Source organism: Phacochoerus africanus, chromosome 11, assembly GCF_016906955.1.
Source record: "Phacochoerus africanus isolate WHEZ1 chromosome 11, ROS_Pafr_v1, whole genome shotgun sequence".
Lineage (NCBI taxonomy): Eukaryota > Metazoa > Chordata > Mammalia > Artiodactyla > Suidae > Phacochoerus > Phacochoerus africanus.
Window position 1 is genome coordinate 130147544 of NC_062554.1, and position 18261 is coordinate 130165804.

At 51.0% G+C, this 18261-nt stretch overlaps 1 long non-coding RNA gene and 1 other non-coding gene across 3 annotated transcripts in view; both read left to right on the forward strand.

Moving 5' to 3' along the window:
- LOC125111304 (uncharacterized) overlaps positions 1-18261 on the forward strand; it is a 92970-nt gene that overhangs the window by 61491 nt on the left and 13218 nt on the right. The window lies entirely within an intron of this gene.
- On the forward strand, positions 7940-8046 carry LOC125112331 (U6 spliceosomal RNA). The gene has a single exon (XR_007131124.1). It is a non-coding gene; the product is annotated as a U6 spliceosomal RNA (small nuclear RNA).

The window sequence follows — 18261 nt, forward strand, 5'->3', positions numbered from 1 at the left end:
AGTGGCAGACCCAAGCAGTCTGGCTCCACGGCCCATGTCCCTAGCCACCAGGCTATGTTGCAATGTCTGGGGGGCAGGAAACCTGGGTCAAAATCCGAACTATGTGTGGCTGTCATTCACCCAACATTCAGTGAGTATTACTGAGCGTTTACCAGTGGAGCGCATTTCTCAGGCTCTGAGATTCACGGCTGGATCCAGGGTTTGATGCCGCAGATCTTGGGCTGGCCATCGAGCTAAGCGATGGACGTGTAGTGAGCACGTGGGTTTCTGGTGGAAACTGAATGAGGACGGGTCTGTTGCTCTCCTCTGGGGCGCTTGGAGGGAAGTATTCTGATTCATGCTGTAGAAATATGGACTGTGTCCCTCCGCAGGTCAGGAGAAGGACCAGGCACTAAAGCTGGGGCAGCTCCCTGCCCTCGTGTAGTTTACGGTGTAGTTGGGAGACGCAGACAATGACCACAAACAAATAAATGAGATAATTAAGATGGTATAAAGGCCCTAAGTAAAACAAAGTGATGGAACTGTTACGGGTTGACCTGTGTTCCACCGAAAGTCACAGGTTGACCCAGAATATGACCTTATTTGGAGATAAGGTCTTTACTGAGGTAACTGCGTTAAAATGAGACTATTAGGTAGGCTCTAATCTAACATGACTGGTTTTCTGGGAAAAAAAAAAAAAAGGAATATTTGGGAGTTCCCTGGTGGCCTAGTGGTTAGGGATTCAGCATTGTCACTGCTGTGGCTTGGGGTGGGGTGGGGAGGAAAACTTGGAGAGAGGCATACAGGGAGAATGCCATGTGACGATGAAGGCAGATCAGAGTGACGCACCTCCCAGCCACGGAGCACCAAAGACTGCCACCTGCCACCAGCAGCTGGGAAAGGGGCACAGAGCAAGTCTTTCCCACAGCCCTTGGACGGACCAACCCCTTGTTGACACCTTTTTTTTTTTTTTTCCCCCACTGTACAGCAAGGGGGTCAGGTTATCCTTACATGTATACATTACAATTACATTTTTCCCCCAGCCTTTCTTCTGTTGCAACATGAGTATCTAGACAAAGTTCTCAATGCTATTCAGCAGGATCTCCTTGTAAATCTATTCTAAGTTGTGTCTGATGAGCCCAAGCTCCCGATCCCTCCCACTCCCTCCCCCTCCCATCAGGCAGCCACAAGTCTCTTCTCCAAGTCCATGATTTTCTTTTCTAAGGAGATGTTCATTTGTGCTGGATATGAGATTCCAGTTATAAGTGATATCATATGGTATTTGTCTTTGTCTTTCTGTCTCATTTCATTCAGGATGAGGTTCTCTAGCTCCATCCATGTTGCTGCAAATGGCATTATGTCATTCTTTTTGATGGCTGAGTAGTATTCCATTGTGTATATATACCACCTCTTCCGAATCCAATCCTCTGTCGATGGACATTTGGGTTGTTTCCGTGTCCTGGCTATTGTGCATAGTGCTGCAATGAACATGCGGGTGCATGTGTCTCTTTTAAGTCGAGTTTTGTCCAGATATATGCCCAAGAGTGGGACTGCGGGGTCATATGGAAGTTCTATGTATAGATTTCTAAGGTATCTCCAAACTGTTCTCCATAGTGGCTCTACCAGTTGACATTCCCACCAGCAGTGCAGGAGGCTTCCCTTTTCTCCACACCCCCTCCAGCACTCGTTATTTGTGGATTTATTAATGATGGCCATTCTGACTGGTGTGAGGTGATATCTCATGGTAGTTTTGATTTGCATTTCTCTTATAACCAGCGATGTTGAGCATTTTTTCATGTGTTTGTTGGCCATGTGTATATCTTCTTTGCAGAACAGTCTATTCAGGTCTTTTGCCCATTTTTCCATTGATTGATTGGCTTTTTTGCTGCTGGGTTGTATAAGTTGTTTATATATTCTAGAGAGTAAGCCCTTGTCGGTTGCATCATTTGAAACTATTTTCTCCCATTCTGTAAGTTGTCTTTTTGGTTTCCTTTGCTGTGCAAAAGCTTTTCAGTTTGATGAGGTCCCATGGGTTTATTTTTGCTCTAATTTCTATTGCTTTGGGAGACTGACCTGAGAAAACATTCATGATGTTGATGTCAGAGAGTGTTTTGCCTATGTTTTCTTCTAGGAGTTTGATGGTGTCCTGTCGTATATTTAAGTCTTTCAGCCATTTGGAGTTTATTTTTGTGCCTGGTGTGAGGGTGTGTTCTAGTTTCATTGCTTTTCATGCAGCTGTCCAGGTTTCCCAGCAATGCTTGCTGAATAGACTTTCTTTTTCCCATTTTATGTTCTTGCCTCCCTTGTCAAAGATTAATTGACCATAGGTGTCAGGGTTGACACCTTGATCTTGGACTTCTAATCTCCAGAACCATGAGAAAATGAATCTCTGTTGTTTAAGCCACCCAGTCTGTGGTGCTTGTTACAGAAGCCCTCACACAAAGAGTGTCTGCCGGAGAAGAGAATTAATTCAGCTAACAGATTAGGTAAGGTCTATCCGAGGAGGTGACACTGGGCTGAAACTGGAATGTTGAGAAGGAGTTGGTCCTGTGAGGAGCTGCAGAAGACCCACACTAACTCAGGGGGCTGTGGGAGAGACAGAGGCCCCAGCGGCTGGAGCCGGAGAGGGAGGGCAGGGAGGGTCGGGGTGAGGCAGATGCAGTAGAAGGCGGGGGCTTCCTGAGACAGGCTGGGGATGTGGATTTTACGCTAATGGCAACGGGAAACCACTGGAGGGAGTGACCGGAGACCCCGACTTTCTCCTTTAAAAGATCCCTCTGGCTGTTCTGTGGAAAAGAACTGGAGGATGCGGGTGCGGGAGAACCAAGTCATAAGGCTCAGGTTCCTCCGAGAAATGAGTACCCTTGGCTGAGGGCACTGGCAGAGGAGGGGGAGGAGTGTCTGGTTGGTGATAAACTCTAGAGACCCCCAACTGTTGGAGAACCCCAACAAGACTTGCTAGTCCTGGGAGGAGAGAGAAAGAGAGGTATGGAGACGACTCCTAGGGCTCTGGTCTGAGCAGCTGAAAGAACTGGTGCTTTTGGCAGTGGAGGCGTGGAGTAGAAGGGGTCTCTGGAAGAGCAACAGCCAATCAGCTCCCACCCAGAGGAGATTTACAAGATGAGGCCAAAACAAAGGTTAACGAGACCTAGTCCCCGTCCTAGAAGTCAGAGCCTGAGGGAGCAAACGCATAAACAAATGATAGCAACAGCCTGTGTGATGTCACCAGCTATACACAGCCATGGAAGGGACTCTGGGAGGTGGACCAATGAGGAAAGGGTTTTTGTTTTGCTTTTTCCAAATGATTTCACTTACATAAATGTTGCAAAAGCATACAAAGAATTCCCAAATACCCTCCACCTAGTTTCCCCAAGTGTTAACATCCTGTGGAGTTACAGTGCAGTCATCAAAACCGGGAGAGTAACATCAGCTAAAAACCTCGTTAGAATGTCATCAAGTTCCCCACGAACGCTCTTCATCTGGCCCAGGAGCCAGTCCAGGTTCACCCACAGCACTTAGCTATCGTGTTTCCTTCGTCTCTCTAGTCTGGGAGGGCGCCTGCCTCTTACTCCTTCACGGCCTTCATATTTGGAAGGGTACCAGCCAGTTGTTTTGTAGAATGTGCCGCAATTTGGGTTTGGCTGGTGTTTCCCCCGGTTGTGCATTTTGACGAGAGCACCGCAGAGGCGATGCTTCATGGCACATTGTATCCGGCAGCACACGAGGCCAGCACATGTGTCACGTGTCATGTTGACTCTGGTCACCTGAGCAAGGTGGGGCCTGCCTGGTTTTTCCACTGTAAAGTTACGCTTTTCCCCTTTGCAATTAATAGGCATCTCCCGGGAAACTACTTTGAGATTATGTGAACATCCTGTTTCTCATCTTGTTGTCACCCACAATTGTTTGTTTCCATTGGTGAGTCTTACTTAAAACAATCGTGAGTCTGGTTTTGCCAAATGGTGGCTTTCTGTTTCTATTTCCTTCACACCTTCCAACATGCATCAGTTGGAATTTTGCTGTAAAGAGGCTGTCCTTCCCCCGTATTCACTTATTCAAACATCTGCCTATTCTGATATAGGTAAATGTCTTTCTTTACTCTTATTGTTATTCTTTATTCTTTCCTTCTTTATTCTTACTCTTTAGGTTATCATCTATTGCAATCATTACTTATTTTGTGATCAGATTATCTCAAATTTGGCCATGGGGAGCCCCTTCAAACGGGCTTCTGTGTTCAAGAGGAGAGTTTTGAGCTGGGTCGTAAATGAGGCATAGGGCCTTGTAGGGAAAGGGAGAGAAGAGGCTTCCAGGCCTGGAGGGCAGCCGTGGGCCATACACCCAGTGCTCTCTGAGGATGCTGACCAGCCTCTGAGCTGGCTGCTCATGACCAGGAGGGCCAGGAAGATGCAGCCACACACCTTGCTCAGGTGGCAAGTCCTCTACTCAGGGTGCCCCACCTCCACTCCAGGACTTCCCCAGGGACCAATCAGCAGGCTGCAGCTGCTACGGCACTTGGGCTGTTAATGTATCTGCCTGGATTTGCTCAAGAAGGGCCTCCACCATGTCCACGGACACACAACCCCCTCCCCAGCCACTTCTTGCCTGCTGCTGCTTTGCTAGCTCAGCCATCACCTGGGCCCTCTGAGGTCCCCACTGCTCAATCCATGGCTGAAAGGTGTTCCTTTGACCTCCCTCTCTTAAGAGGTTGTATCTGGGGAGGTGGCAAAGCTCTCAGCTACAGAGTGACAGAGAGACCATCAAGGTGAGACTGGCCACTGTTTTGACTGGTTGTCATTTTTTCAATCCAGGGCCTCTGTGAAATCTCACGGTAATACCCAGTAGGTAAAGCGGGCAGGAACAGGTGAAGGGGGGCAGAGGAGTGGCAGCTGCATGACCATCATTCTGGTCCAGGCCCCTGGGACCCAAAAGCCAGGTCCAGGCTGGGACCCAAAGGGAAAATGACTTATCTAAGGTCACAGGGGTAGTTGGTGGCTAAGCATGACTAGGACTCAGTGTCCAGAGTCCAGAATCCTTCTGCCCTTCTCACTGCTGCACATTCCCAATCCACTCTGCCCCTTTATTTATAGATTTAGTTTGGCTGAGCCCGAGGCATGCAGAAGTTCCCAGGCCAGGGATTGAACCCAAGCCACAGCAGGGACAATGCTGAATCCTTAATACTAGGCCACCAGGGAACTCCACTGGGCTTCTTATTTATCAGTGACTGATGAGGCTGCAGTCTGGGTTTCCTTGTCCGTTTCCCTTGTTCCCACAGCAGGCAGAGAGACAGAGGCTTCCAGTCCCTTCTGAGGGAGGGCCTCTAGGCACGTGAGCAGCAGTGACGACTCACCCACAGGGCAACAGAGCTGTCCTGGAGGTTTAGCAAGTCAACGCCAAGGTCAAGGCCCGACTCACCTTGCAGCCTCTCCTGACTGGAGACCCATGACCTCACCCAGACCCATGGCTAAAGAGCTAGAATTCGGTCACCCTTTCTTCCTTTTCTCCCTCCTCTTCCTTCAGTTCTGGATGGGAAGCATCCTTCTCTCCTCTTAAATTTCAAATTAAATTAAAGATCGGTCAGACATTCACATGATTGAAAATTACAAAAGTTACACTGTAAGAAGTCTCCTTTCCAATTCTGTCCTTGGACTCCTCTCCCAGGGGCACTCACTATGGCTCATTTCTTGTGCAGCTTTCCAGGGACCTATGTCAGGTTAGCCAACTTTTTCTGTAAAGGGCCAGATTGTAAATATCTTTGGCTCTGCAGGCCACGAGGCCTCTTTCACAGGGCTCAACTCTGCCATCGTGGTGGGAAAGCAGACACAGATGACACATAAATGGACATGGCTGGATTCCAATAAAACTTTACAGATGGGCACTGAGAGCTAAATTTCATATAATTTTCACATCACAGAATATTATTCTTCATTTTTTTCCAAACACTTAGAAATGTGAAGACCGTGCTTAACTCCCAGGCCATCCAAAAATATAGTATTTCAATGTACTGCTAAACCATAATGTATCCAAACAGTGTCCTGTTGGAGGACTTTCAGCCTAGTTCCAGTCCTTTGCCACCTCATGGAATACCACAGTGAAGAAACTTGCCCCCACATCATGTCACATGCAGGTGATGGATCTGTAGGACAAATCTGGGGACAAGTGTGATCAAGTCTGAGAAGCCTTTGTTCTTCTCCCAGACTCCTCTACCTCCTCCTCTCTTGAAAGTCATCATCCTGCTCCCTCCGTACCAGCTACATATACTCAGAGCCTCCCAAGCACCAGTCCTGCCTGTTTCCTCCCCGTCTGTCCACTCAGCCCTGCCCCAGACCAGGCTTGCAAGTAGTTCTCACTAGACTCCGCGCCTCCTAATGGGTTTACTTTCCTAGTGGAAGTACTGCCTTTACTCTCTCCCTGCTCCAGCCCTTCCTCAGGGAGCCTCCCGGAGGAGGATGCATCAGAGTCACAAGTCTGTTTCCGATGGCCTGTTGCTCATTTCACAGATCTGAGCAAGAAAAGCCACATCCCCTAGAAACTGGGCTGAATCCTGGCTCTTCTCAAGAGATTTGACTTTAGGCAAACAGGCTTTTTCTTAGTGAAAGCTTAGCATCCTGATCTATGAAATGAGCAGAGTACTAGTCCTCACCTTATAGAATTGTGAATTACTTCACGGAAGACATTTAGAACAGTGGTTTGCACTTACTGCACATGCAGCGAATGCTGGCCACCATGGTTTTTATTTGAAACTCAGTCACGGCTTTATCTCCCACACTCAGTACCCAAGTTTCACCCCCTCGGGCTCCCCACACTGTCGTCCTACTAGATTGCGACCATTCTGAAATCACCACACAACCAGTGACCCTTCTGCATCCTGTTCATGCTGCTCTTTCAGGCTGGGCAGGTCCTCCCCACGCTGCCCTCTGTTGAAATGCCACCTGTTCGCCAAAGCCCAGCTCAGACGCACCGTCCCTTTGAGGCTTCAGTCTCCTCCTCCTCTGTCTTTACCCCTCACCCCTCTCAACTTCTGTGAGGGCCTTTCCACAACGTCCTGCATTCATACGTGAGAATCAGAGAAGCTTGTGTGCACCCCCAACTCAACTGCCAACTCCCTGAGGGCAAGCCTGGGGTCTTTCTCATCTCTGAGTTCCCGCAGCACTGAGCACAGGAACTGGGATGTGGGAAGCGCAGAAATGCTTTAAATTTAAGTGCAGACTTGAGCTCCTTGGGGTACAGAATGTGGACATGTGAAGAAATACTTCTGCTGCCCAAGTAGGACTCATCACTTCTCCATGGTCTAGAATCCATGCTCTTAGAATCAGAGGGGACCAGGTTTTCTCCAGACCTCGCAGCTGGGTAAGAGTTCTGCTGGCCTCTGCTCCCTCTCATCCTGCCTTTGATGGAACAAATCCTACAGTCCTGCAGACAGTGTTTGCCTTGCATTCAGCATCAATCTTTCATTCCCCCCAAAGGATAAGGACCAGGGGATGAGTGCAGGACCTCATGAGCTTTGGGGCACAGACACCTCGAGGGTATCAGAAACTTCCTCCTCCTCGCACGTGAGGCTCCAAAAAAGTCTGGATTGTTAGGCTGCTTTGCTTATGACCAAAATCTCCCCAAGTACAGTTGTGACCCTATGTGTGACCACAGCTCAGAGGAGGGGGAAGGGTCATTAACCAACACATCCACAGGGACTGCACTGGGTTGCATGTAATAGAAATCGTAAATAAGCGATTTCTTCTTCCCTCCTGTAGCATAAATCCTGACGTCTGGTCAACCGTGCCCCCAGTGGGCCAGGCTTCTTCTACTCTTTTGCTTTGTATGTGACTTTCCTCTTCAAGGTCGCCATATGGTCATGACACGGGTCCTGTGGCTCCAGATATCGCATGTGTACTCCAGACAAGAGAAAGGAGAAAGAGGGTAAGGGACAAAAGCAGCCGCTTGAGTCAGCCGTCTTTAAAGAGCTTTTTCAGTGCTCGCTTTGGCATCACATATCCTAAAACTGGAAGAGTACAGAGAAGATCAGCACGGGCCCTGAGCAAGGAGGACATGCAGAATTGGGAAGCGTTCCATGTTTTTATATCGTTTATATGCGGAATCTAAAATTTGACACAAATGAACCTATCTGCAGAACAGAAACAGACTCACAGACATGGAGAATAGACTTGTAGTTGCCAAGGTGGGGGGGGGGGGAGTGGGATGGACGGGGAGGTGTAGATGCAAACTGTTACATTTAGAATAGAGGAGCAATGAGGTCCTGCTGTACAGCACAGGCAACGATAGACCACGATGGAAGATAATATGAGAAAAAGAATGTTTCTGTAGGTATGACTGGGTCACTTTGCTGTAGGCAGAAATTGACACAACACTGTACATCAACTATACTTAAATAAATTTTAAAAATAACAAATAAAAAGCGTTCTCAGCATCCCTCCTAGCAACTTCTCATTGGCCCTTCCTGTGACCCATGCACACCCTCATGGCAAAGGGGTCTGGGAAAAGTAGTTTCTTAGCTGGGCACTTTGCTCCCCTAAATAAACTTCAGGTTTTGTTTGTGATGACAAAGTGGGGTGTAGGGATGGGCTAGTAGTTAGCTGTCTCTTCCAGTTGGGATAATCAAGGAAGACCTCATAGAAGAAATGAGCCACAGTTGGATGGGATAAGACCTTACCACGTGCCAGCCACTTTACCAAGTTCAGGTGGGGAGGAGAGCCTTCTGTCACCTGCACAAGCCAGGGAGCTGTTCCAGTTTTCACTTGAGAGAGAAGGAAAACAAAAGCTCAGGGTCACACAGCTGGAAATGAAAGTCTAGATTCAAATTCTAGAATCCACCGGCTCCTCTGTCCTTCTGCCAGGCTCACCTGTGCCCTGCCAGTCTCACCTGTGCCCTGCCAGGCTCTGTGTACATACGTGAGAGGAAGGAAAGTAGAGGGGTTCCCAGACGGGGAGGCTCTCAGTGTGTTTCCAGAATAGCACCCCGACAGGGTCAGAAGGAAGAGGGATGGAGGGACCCACATTGCTCCAAGTGGGTATTTTGAACACAAGGATATCCTATTTACTTGCAGGCTAATTGCCAGATGAATTTGATCTGTTTTACACTTTTAAAAAGTCAAACATGAACTAAAAGTCAAACAGCAAATGGAAAACTGAGGAAGCCTGTGTAGGGCATGAGCGAACCTTTTGTTGGGGTCTCCAGAAACCAACAGAGAGAGGGTGGGAGGCCAATGCCAGGCCGGAGGATGAGCAGGGAAGGGGGTCTCTCTGCTCAGGCCAAGTCCCTCCTGCTCTAGGCAGCAGCCAGCAGACTGGCACCTGACAGGAGCTAGGGAGGCCAGACGAATAAGGAGTGTGGCTGGCTGCTCTGAGTTCTGGGAACATTCTTCCCTGGGGCTGGTGGCCAGCAGTGAAGCTCTCTGGGTGCCCTGCACCTGGGACCACATCCCTGCCTCCAGGTCCCCTGCAAGGCTCAGCAAGAGGAAAGGGAACTTACCTCCTCCTCTTCCACGGGGGTGTCCCTAGACCAGGGGAATGCTAGGGCCTCAGGTTTCACCCCAGATTTGGCAGCTCTAGGGTTAGCGCCTGTGGGGATGCTGCACAGCAGCTGTGCCGGAGCGCCCCCTCTGGACAGGACCTGGGACTGCATGCAGAGCAAAGGGGTCAGATGCATCTCTGCCCCTTAGGAGCTGGGTAGCCTGAAGCAAGTCACTTAACTTCTCTGACTCTCACCCTCTGCATCTGAGAACCAAAATAATCCTACTTTGCAGGAATTTAGGGAGAAAAAAATCAAGGTGATGTACATAGCCTGGCAAGTGTTTAGAAAGCATATCCTACAGATTTCATTAATGTAGTTACTATTATTGCTGTTGATTTTGTTGTCTAGTAGATGATGGCACCATTAACTAAAACCTGGAAAACAGAAGAGGAGACAGGTGGTGGGGGTGGCAGGGGAGGCTGGAGATAATCCATTATTGCTGTTCACAGAGGAGATTGAGTGCATCCCTGGCCTAAATCAGTTAATGCATAGACGTGTTGATGATGGGAAACAGAAGAAACCATATTCCAACACTGCATGAATTTATGAGTAAACGGGGGGTTGGTAAGCCCCCATGATGTGCTAAGCATGGCTCTAATCTCTTTGACAAATGTATTAAGAAGTAGAGTGAAAACTCAACTCATCAAGCTGTTAGGAAATTGTGGCAAGTGATTTTTCTGGACATTTGAAAATTTGCCAGCCCCACACATTTTAAGTGCTTTTTTTTTTTGTCTTTTTGTCTTTTTGCCATTTCTTGGGCCGCTCTCACGGCATATGGAGGTTCCCAGGCTAGGGGTCGAAGCGGAGCTGTAGCTGCTGGCCTACGCCACAGCCACAGCAACGTGAGATCCAAGCTGCATCTGCAATCTACACCACAGCTCACGGCAACGCCGGATCCTTCACCCACTGAGCAAGGCCAGGGATCAAACCCGCAACCTCATGGTTCCTCGTCGGATTCGTTAACCACTGCGCCACAACGGGAACTCCTTAAGTGCTTTTTTAAAAACATTAAAAGCTTTGGGAAGTTCCCATAGTGGCTCAACAGTTAATGAACCCAATTAGTATCCATGAAGATTCGGATTTGATCCCCGGCCTCACTCAGTGGGTTAAGGATCCAGCATTGCCGTGAGCTGTGGTGTAGGTCACAGACACGGCTCAGATCCCCTGTTGTTGTAGCTCTGGTGTAGGCCGGTGGCTACAGCTCCAATTGGCCCCCTGGCCTGGGAACCTCTATATGCTGAAGGTGCAGCCCTAAAAAGACAAAAAAAAAAAAAGTTAAAAACTTTGGATGAAAATATTTTTCAAATGCACTATGCTCGTCCCTGGCTTCCTGGAGGCTAATGGAACAGTGTTCATTGGAACACTGTGTGCTCTGCTGTCCTGTGACATGACGATGGCCCCGGAGGCTGTGGGGTAAAGGTGGCTATTTGCTTCTGCCCTTATGGTGGGCACTGTTTTGTTCTCACATCTGCTTTAATACTTTTTCTAGTTACCCCCTCATTGTCAGGCTCTCTTGTGTGAGTTTTCCTTTCTCTTTTTGAGCCTCTCTTCCAGTGCTTTCACTTTATCGCTTCTAATCTGCTTCTAATTAGGTGGAGACCAAACATAAATGGTTCATCTCTTATAGCCATCTTGGCCCAAAATGGAATTAAGAGAACTATTGTAATTTATCCAGTACCTATTTTGTGCTGAGCGTCTTACCACCTGTTTTATAGACACCCTTTCATTTTTCACAACAGCGCTGTGAATTGGAAATGTCTATCTCCATTTTAGAGATGCGTAGACTGGGGGCTCAGAAAGTTGAAGCAATTTGCCCACAGTCACCCACAGCTGCCGGGGCGTGGCCAGGCTAGAATTCACATGTGGTGTGTCTAGCTCGGCGACCACCCCTGCTTTTCCTGCTTCACTGCTCCGGGTCTGTGGTACATTTCATTGTTGCTTGTTATTGTGTTGGGCTAGGATAGTGTTATCTTCCTAAATAGAAGCTAAGCCCCTTGAGGGCAGCGCCCTGGCTGCCACTTACACATTGCCCACACCGTTGTCTGGTGCCAGGATCCAAGTGGTCCACCAGTTGCTTTGCCGAGAGCAGGAGCCCGGAGGAGTGGGGGCAAGAGAATGGAGTGGGCCATTGCCCCTTCTCCCCCAAGACCTGGCACCTCTCTGCTGCCTAGAACCTTCCACTTGCCCCAGGCATTTGCTCAGCATGTGCTGAGCCAAGATCTTCTCTTGGCTTCAGCCAGCAACTGCTGAGGGACCCCGCGTGGGCAACTCTGGGTCGGGAAGGAGGAATGGCTGCTGGCCTCTCCCTGGGTACCGACCCACCGACGGGGCGGCCAGGCCCAGGTGAGACACTGCGGGGATGTTGCAGCCCAGTAGGGAAGGCTGGTGTAGTCCAGGACTTTTGCTGAAGAAATCCTAGAGCAGGTGCCCTGAGGAAACTTTCTTACAGAGCTTCTTTCCTGGAAGGAGAGTGACTGAACTTCCAGGGGACTCGACTTTCCAGCCCAAAGCAAAAAAGCAGGCCAGCATCCCAGCAGGAGCTGATTTTGCTAAGTAATGCTGGCTCTGAATCTCCGCTTTGTGACTCAAACTTGGAGGTGGAAAACGGCCCCATCACATGACTTACGGATTTTGCCCTGACAGGACAGTTTCTGTTTGTGTTTTGCTTCCTCGTCAGACACTGAGCTCAGGCGGGAGCCCCTCCCCCCGCGTGACCAGCACCCTGGGGCTGTGTCACGTGACTGCAGTTGCGTGCGAGCCAGGCATTCCTCCGGTGACATCATGCCCTTGCTGATTGCCCAGGTGTTTCACGGCCTCCCGGGGCTGACACGGAATTTGCATCATTTCTGAGACCTGGGCCTCGATTTGTTTGCCTTTGGTTAATAGCAAATCTGGATTGGGGTTGAGGGAAGTTGTTGAGACAAGCGGACAATAAACACGTCCCCCAGAGAGCCTGGCGGGACTTGGACCTGTGGCTCCCTGCCCCTTCCCGACCGGGAGCCAGCGCAGGTCTTCTGGGCTCAGACCTCGGGCGGAGGGCTTGCTAGTGCTGACTCTAGCACTGTCCCAGGACTTATTTCAGCCTCAGGACCTCTTTGGACCAGGCTCAAAGGCCCAGAGCCAGGCCCTGCTGAGCCTTATGCCTTTATGTGGCTCTTCCCTCGCTTCGCCCTCTTCGGAGGAGCCAGCTCCAGAGGACCCGGGATTCCTCTGCTTCTCTCTGCTTGGCCTTCTCACCCTCCCACTCACCTCAGGTCCACGGGCCATCACTTCACAGACGCGTGAAGGGCCAGGGCCCGGAACTCTGCAGAGACCCCCAATCCCATTGCCTTGTGGAGGAGGACACCCAGGCTGGAGGGTGACTCAGCCCACTTCTCTCACCCACCCGTTTCCAGCAGCTTCCTCTCTCTGGCCTCAGTGTGACCATCTGCCAAGGAGCGGGAAACAAGCCCCATTCTCCCCACGCAGGGAGGACCAGCCGGGTTTGAGGAAGGGCGCCTTCCCCCTTTGCTCCGAGGCTGTCAGACTTGACAGCATGAGAATCCCCTGGAGGGCTGTGGAAACAGGGCCTCCCCAACCCCCACCCCAGGAAGTCTGGGGCAAGGTCAGAGAATTGCACATGTTCAGGGACCACACTCTGAGAAGCTCCAAAACACGGCTTCTGGACCTTTCTCTGGGACTCACCCGAAAGAGAGGCTGTGCGCGTGGGAGTCGCTCAGCCTGGCCCTGGGAAGTTGGTGGCTTGAAGTCAGCTGTGATGGGGGTCGTCGCCCCTCAGACATCGGTCGGTGCTACAGACCAGAGCTTTTTTTTTTTTTTTTTTTTTGCCAGAGAGCTGGTTGTTAAACAGTTATTGGCACACCGCTGGGTAAGAGGGGGGCCCTCTTTCTCTTCCTCTGTGCTCCAAGACTGGGTGCTGCACTTCAGAAAAGGGACAGGAAAGTTCAGTCAGGATTCTCTGTGCATCCATTTCTCTGTAAATTGGAAGCAATACGAACATCCACCCCACGGGGCCATGAGAATTAAGTGAGAAAATACCTGTAAACCCCTGAGCAGGTGCTCAGCATAGAGTACGTGCTCAAAAATATTAGCTGTTGTCATAAAGTGCTTGGGATTGGAGTGAATCTGTATTTGGTTCCTCAAGATTATAAAGTTCTGTGTAACTGTAAGCCCAGACCATGCTATTCTGAGCCTCACAGCTTTGGGGTGCCTGCTGGTGCACAGTCCTCCTTCTCTGGGGACCCCCCCCCATTGCACAGTGCAAGCCCCACCCGGCCCCTGGGTGTGTACTGTGACACCCCTGGGCATAGCAGCTTATACTAGATGCTCTGGGCTTTCAGAGTCTCTTTCCTGGGAACTTGGACCTGGAACCCAGAGCTGGCCTGTAACTCACCACCTCAGGGTCCGTGGGGCAGGCAGGATCTGCCAGTAGCCAGAGTGGCTGAGGAAGGGCTGCAAAGAGCAGGGTGGGGCAGGTGGGCAGCGGCGTGGACAAAGAGGACTCCCGCCTCTGAGAATTCTGCTGTCCTGCTCTGGGCCGGTATCCTCTCCACCTCTGTCCCCTGTGGCTCATGTTGGATCAGGTGGGCTTCTGTTAGCTGCAACCTAGGAGTCCCCACGGCTCCAGTCACTCCTCTTTTTGTGCCCCACCCCCCCGCATGGTGCCTAGTGCCAACTTGGCCCTGCCTGCTGTGGGCCTTGGGCAGGACTCCAAGCCTCCCTTCTTCAGTCTCCTCACTGAATGTGAACTTGGACGAGAGCAAGCCCCCTTCGGAATGTCCCCCATTATATAACTAGGAATGGATATTCCCAACATCAGCTACCCAAGGTCCCTGTTCCCTGCTCAAGACCCCTCGGCACCTTCCTGCTTGCTCTTGCATTGGGTCCCCTGTCTTTTCCTGCGCTGGAGGCGCTGCCTGAGTCTCCCTTGGCTCTTCTCCTCTCCCACCCCCACTCTCCTTGACCCTGAGCAACACGGGACCTGCATTCAGTTCCCCATGTCTCCCCGGCTTCTCTCTGTATGGGTACAGTTTCCCCCCAGCCTACACACAACTACCAACAATTCTTCAGACCTCCCTTTAGATGTCACTTCCCGCATCTCCCCAACACGGTCCTGGCCGCCCCCTCTGTGCCTTGCAGCCTGTCCATCCCAGTTGTCACTGCCCTCACAATGGCCTACTTGTGTACCCACCTCCTCTGCTACAGACACGTCCCCAAGGGCAGGGGCCAGTGGCCAGCCCTTCTTATTTCCCCCGGTCCCATAGTGCCAGTGCTCATTGAATCGTTACATAACACTGTGACCTGAGGAAAGTGGGCTCCAGAAACTCAGGGACCAGCACTGTTTCCACGGTAACCTCTGGAAAATCAAGTTTTCCAGAGGGAAGACAAGGACAGGAAGGGAAGGAGGCAGCCCTGAAATAGGTCAAGCAGACGTTACTGATGAATTTGCCGCTGGGTGATCAGACAGAGAGCTCTCCCGGAGGAGAAGGTGCAGGTCAAAGAAACAGTGAATACGAGCCATAGCTTCTGAATCCACCCATCTGTCAGTGGACATTTAGGTTGTTTCCATGTCTTGGCTATTGTGAATAGTGCTGCTGTGAACATAGGGGTGCATATATCTTTTCGAATGAAAGTTTTGTCTGGATATATGCCCAGGAGTGGGATTGCTGGGTCATATGGTAGTTCTATATTTGGTTTTCCGTAGTGGTTATATCAATTTACACTCCCACCAACAGCGTGGGAGGGTTCCCTTTTCTCCATACCCTCTCCAGCATTTGTTATTTGTAGACTTATTAGTCATGGCCATTCTGACTGGTGTGTGGTGGTACCTCACTGTAGTTTTGATTTGCATTTCTCTAATAATGAGTGATGTTGAGCATTTTTTCATGTGCCTGTTGGCCATCTGTATCTATCTCCTTTGGAGAAATGTCATTTCAGATCTTCTGTCCATTTTTCAGTTGAGTTGTATGAGTTGTTTGTATATTTTGGAGATTAAACCCTTGTTAGTTGCATTGTTTGAAACTGTTTTCTCCAATGGAATACTACTCAGCCATAACAAAGAACAAAAGAATGCGATTTGCAGCAACACGGATAGAACTAGAGACTCTCATACCAAGTGAAGTAAGTCAGAAAGAGAATGACAAATACCATATGATATCACTTATATCTGGAATCTAATATATGGAACAGATGAACCTATCTACAGAAAATAAACAAACTCATGGACTTGGAGAACAGACTTGTGGTTGCCAAGGGGGAGGAGGAGGGAGTGGGATGGGCTGGGAGTTTGTGGTTAATAGATGCAAACTATTGCATTTGGAGTGGATAAGCATGAGATTCTGCTGTGCAGCACAGGGAGCTGTATCTCATCACTTGTGATGGAACACGATGGAGGATGATGTGATAAAGAGGATGTGTATATATACGTATAACTGGCTCACTTTCCTGTACAGCAGAAATTGACGGAATAGTATAAATCAATTACAATAAAAAATTTAAGATAAAAAAATTAAAAAAAGAAAGTGACCTCGCAGAAAGGAGGCGATGTGAGGTGGAGGGGATAAAAGCACAGTGTCTGGCGGGAAAGTGAGGAGGAGAAAGAGGCATCTGAGCCCCTGGCATTGGACTCCCCTTCCTAGACCCTAGGCTCACGCCATGCACACTCCTGGAGGCTCAGGCCCCAGGTGCTCGGGGGCTTGCCCGGGGCTCAGCCGCCCCATGGACATGTGTCTAGCCTGAAGGAAGTCCTGTGTAACCTGACCTAAAGGAGGCTGCTGGGCAAAGTGACAGCGAATACAATTCTCAGGGGTTCCCCTGCTCTGCTCAGCTGCCCACGCCCCTCGCCATAGCCAGCCCTGCTCGGAGGGAGTGGTCACGGTGCCCAGTGCCAGGCAGGCCATCACAAGGCCCTTGGCTTCACCCCCTGGCTCCAGGCAGGCTCCTCCGAGGCCAGCCAGAGGGCCGGCTGGTTCACTTCCCTTGGGCACAGGTCCCCAGGTCACCAAGCCACCACAGCCTTGCTCCAGCTGAGGACGTCACTCCCCAGCCACCGCAAAGCAGGGCGACAACTGTTCCCACGGTGTGGAAATCCTGGTTTCTCTCTCCTCCTGGGAGCCCTCCCAGCCAGCCGGGCCGACCGCAGAAGCTGAGCTTCTGGTCCATTAAATTCTCAGTCCTGGAAGCCTGAGGCATGAGGCTTCCTTGTAATCTGTGATGTATTTTCGGGGCTGTCCAAGAAAAGACTTGATCAGGCAGACACTAGGACTCTCATAGATGATTCCACTCAAGTTGAGGATACAAACAGGAAGCTAAGGGAGTTGAGAAGAAACCTACATTCCCCCGCCTTCCCGGCAGCTAGAGAACTAGTTGATCCCTCAGAGCTTATCATCTAGGTCCGGAAAGAAAATGAACGTGCGTTTTAAAAAAGCGTGGAGACTGATGAACTATTAAGCGGAGTGGTGCTTGCTGATTGCCACAGGACCGCGATGTGGCTCAGGGAGGCAGTTCCGCATCAGGGAATTCGCGGGGAAGGGGAGAACAAAGCGGGGCCTGCAGCAGCGGTTTCGGATCAGTGGAGGAGAGAAGGGAGGCCTCCAGGGGAGGGGAATTGCCTGAGCAGTTGCCTGCAGAGTATGCGGGCCAGGAGGCCTGGATTAACCGGAGCTTGTCCATGAAATGCAGGAAGGTGAGGTTGGCAAGAGGGTTGGTGTATATGGGCAGGTGGAGGCGGGGCAGCCAGTGTCTGTACACCCAGCTCCAGGAATTTGGGCTGATGGAAAATGATGGAAGGAGGGTGTGTGGGGAGGGAGCCGAGGAAGCTTCCAGCAATTGCTGGCCACCAGCAGGCATGAGAGGCTGAGTTTTCCTGTGGGGTGGCTGACTTGAGGGCTGAGGGTGCCATCCTCCTTCTGGGTCCTGCCCCTGCTGTGGCAGAAGGGCCTCCAATGATCTGGTCACCGCTGCCCTGTATGCCCGAGGTGGCCAGCCTGTCACAGGCCCCCCGAGCTACTGCAGGGCTGTGCACAGGAATGGCAGGGTACTTCAACAAACATTTTGAGGGTAGGTACTAAGTGCAAAGCACCACAGGGAAAGAGGGTGGAGTGAGGCGGGCGTCCTGCCCCCCAGGTCCCCAGTGTAGGATCTGAGGCCTGTTTGGTCTGCGTGCACAGGCTGGGGGCAGCAGGGAGACACATCCCGACCCGAGAGAGGGCGTCTCAGGGAGGGCGTGTGTTTGTACGCCTCAGAGCATATGTCTGCTGGGCAGAGAAGGAGGGCAGGAGGGAGGAGGTGCTGCTGAGAGAGCAAAGGGGCTCAGGCAGAGGCCGTGGACCTTGTGACCTGCCAGCAGGAGGGCCAAGCGACCTCATGCACAGGCCCAGAACAGGAGGGAGGCTGGGGACAGAGGTGGGGGCTGGGGGGGGGGGGGGTGAGGCGGGCTCTCTGCCCTGTTGGCGGAGAGAGGGGCTGGGGACTCGGGATCTGTGCAGCATTCATGGGGCCCCAGCTCGAGCTGGACGTCAGGACACAAAGGGATAGACAGGCCTGGCACCACAGGTCTGCAGGCCTGTGGAGGTGGCTGGAAACAGGAACTCCTGGTCCGGGTGGAAAATGCTTGAATTCTGTGGGTGCGCAGAGGGAGTGGTGACCTCTGCCCTGGATCTGGGGTGCAATGGGGCTGGGGAGATATCTGGGCTGGGCTCGGGGCCTTGGGGAAGGTGGGGGTTCCCAGGTGGAGGAAGAGGGGGTTTCAGGCCGAGGCGTCA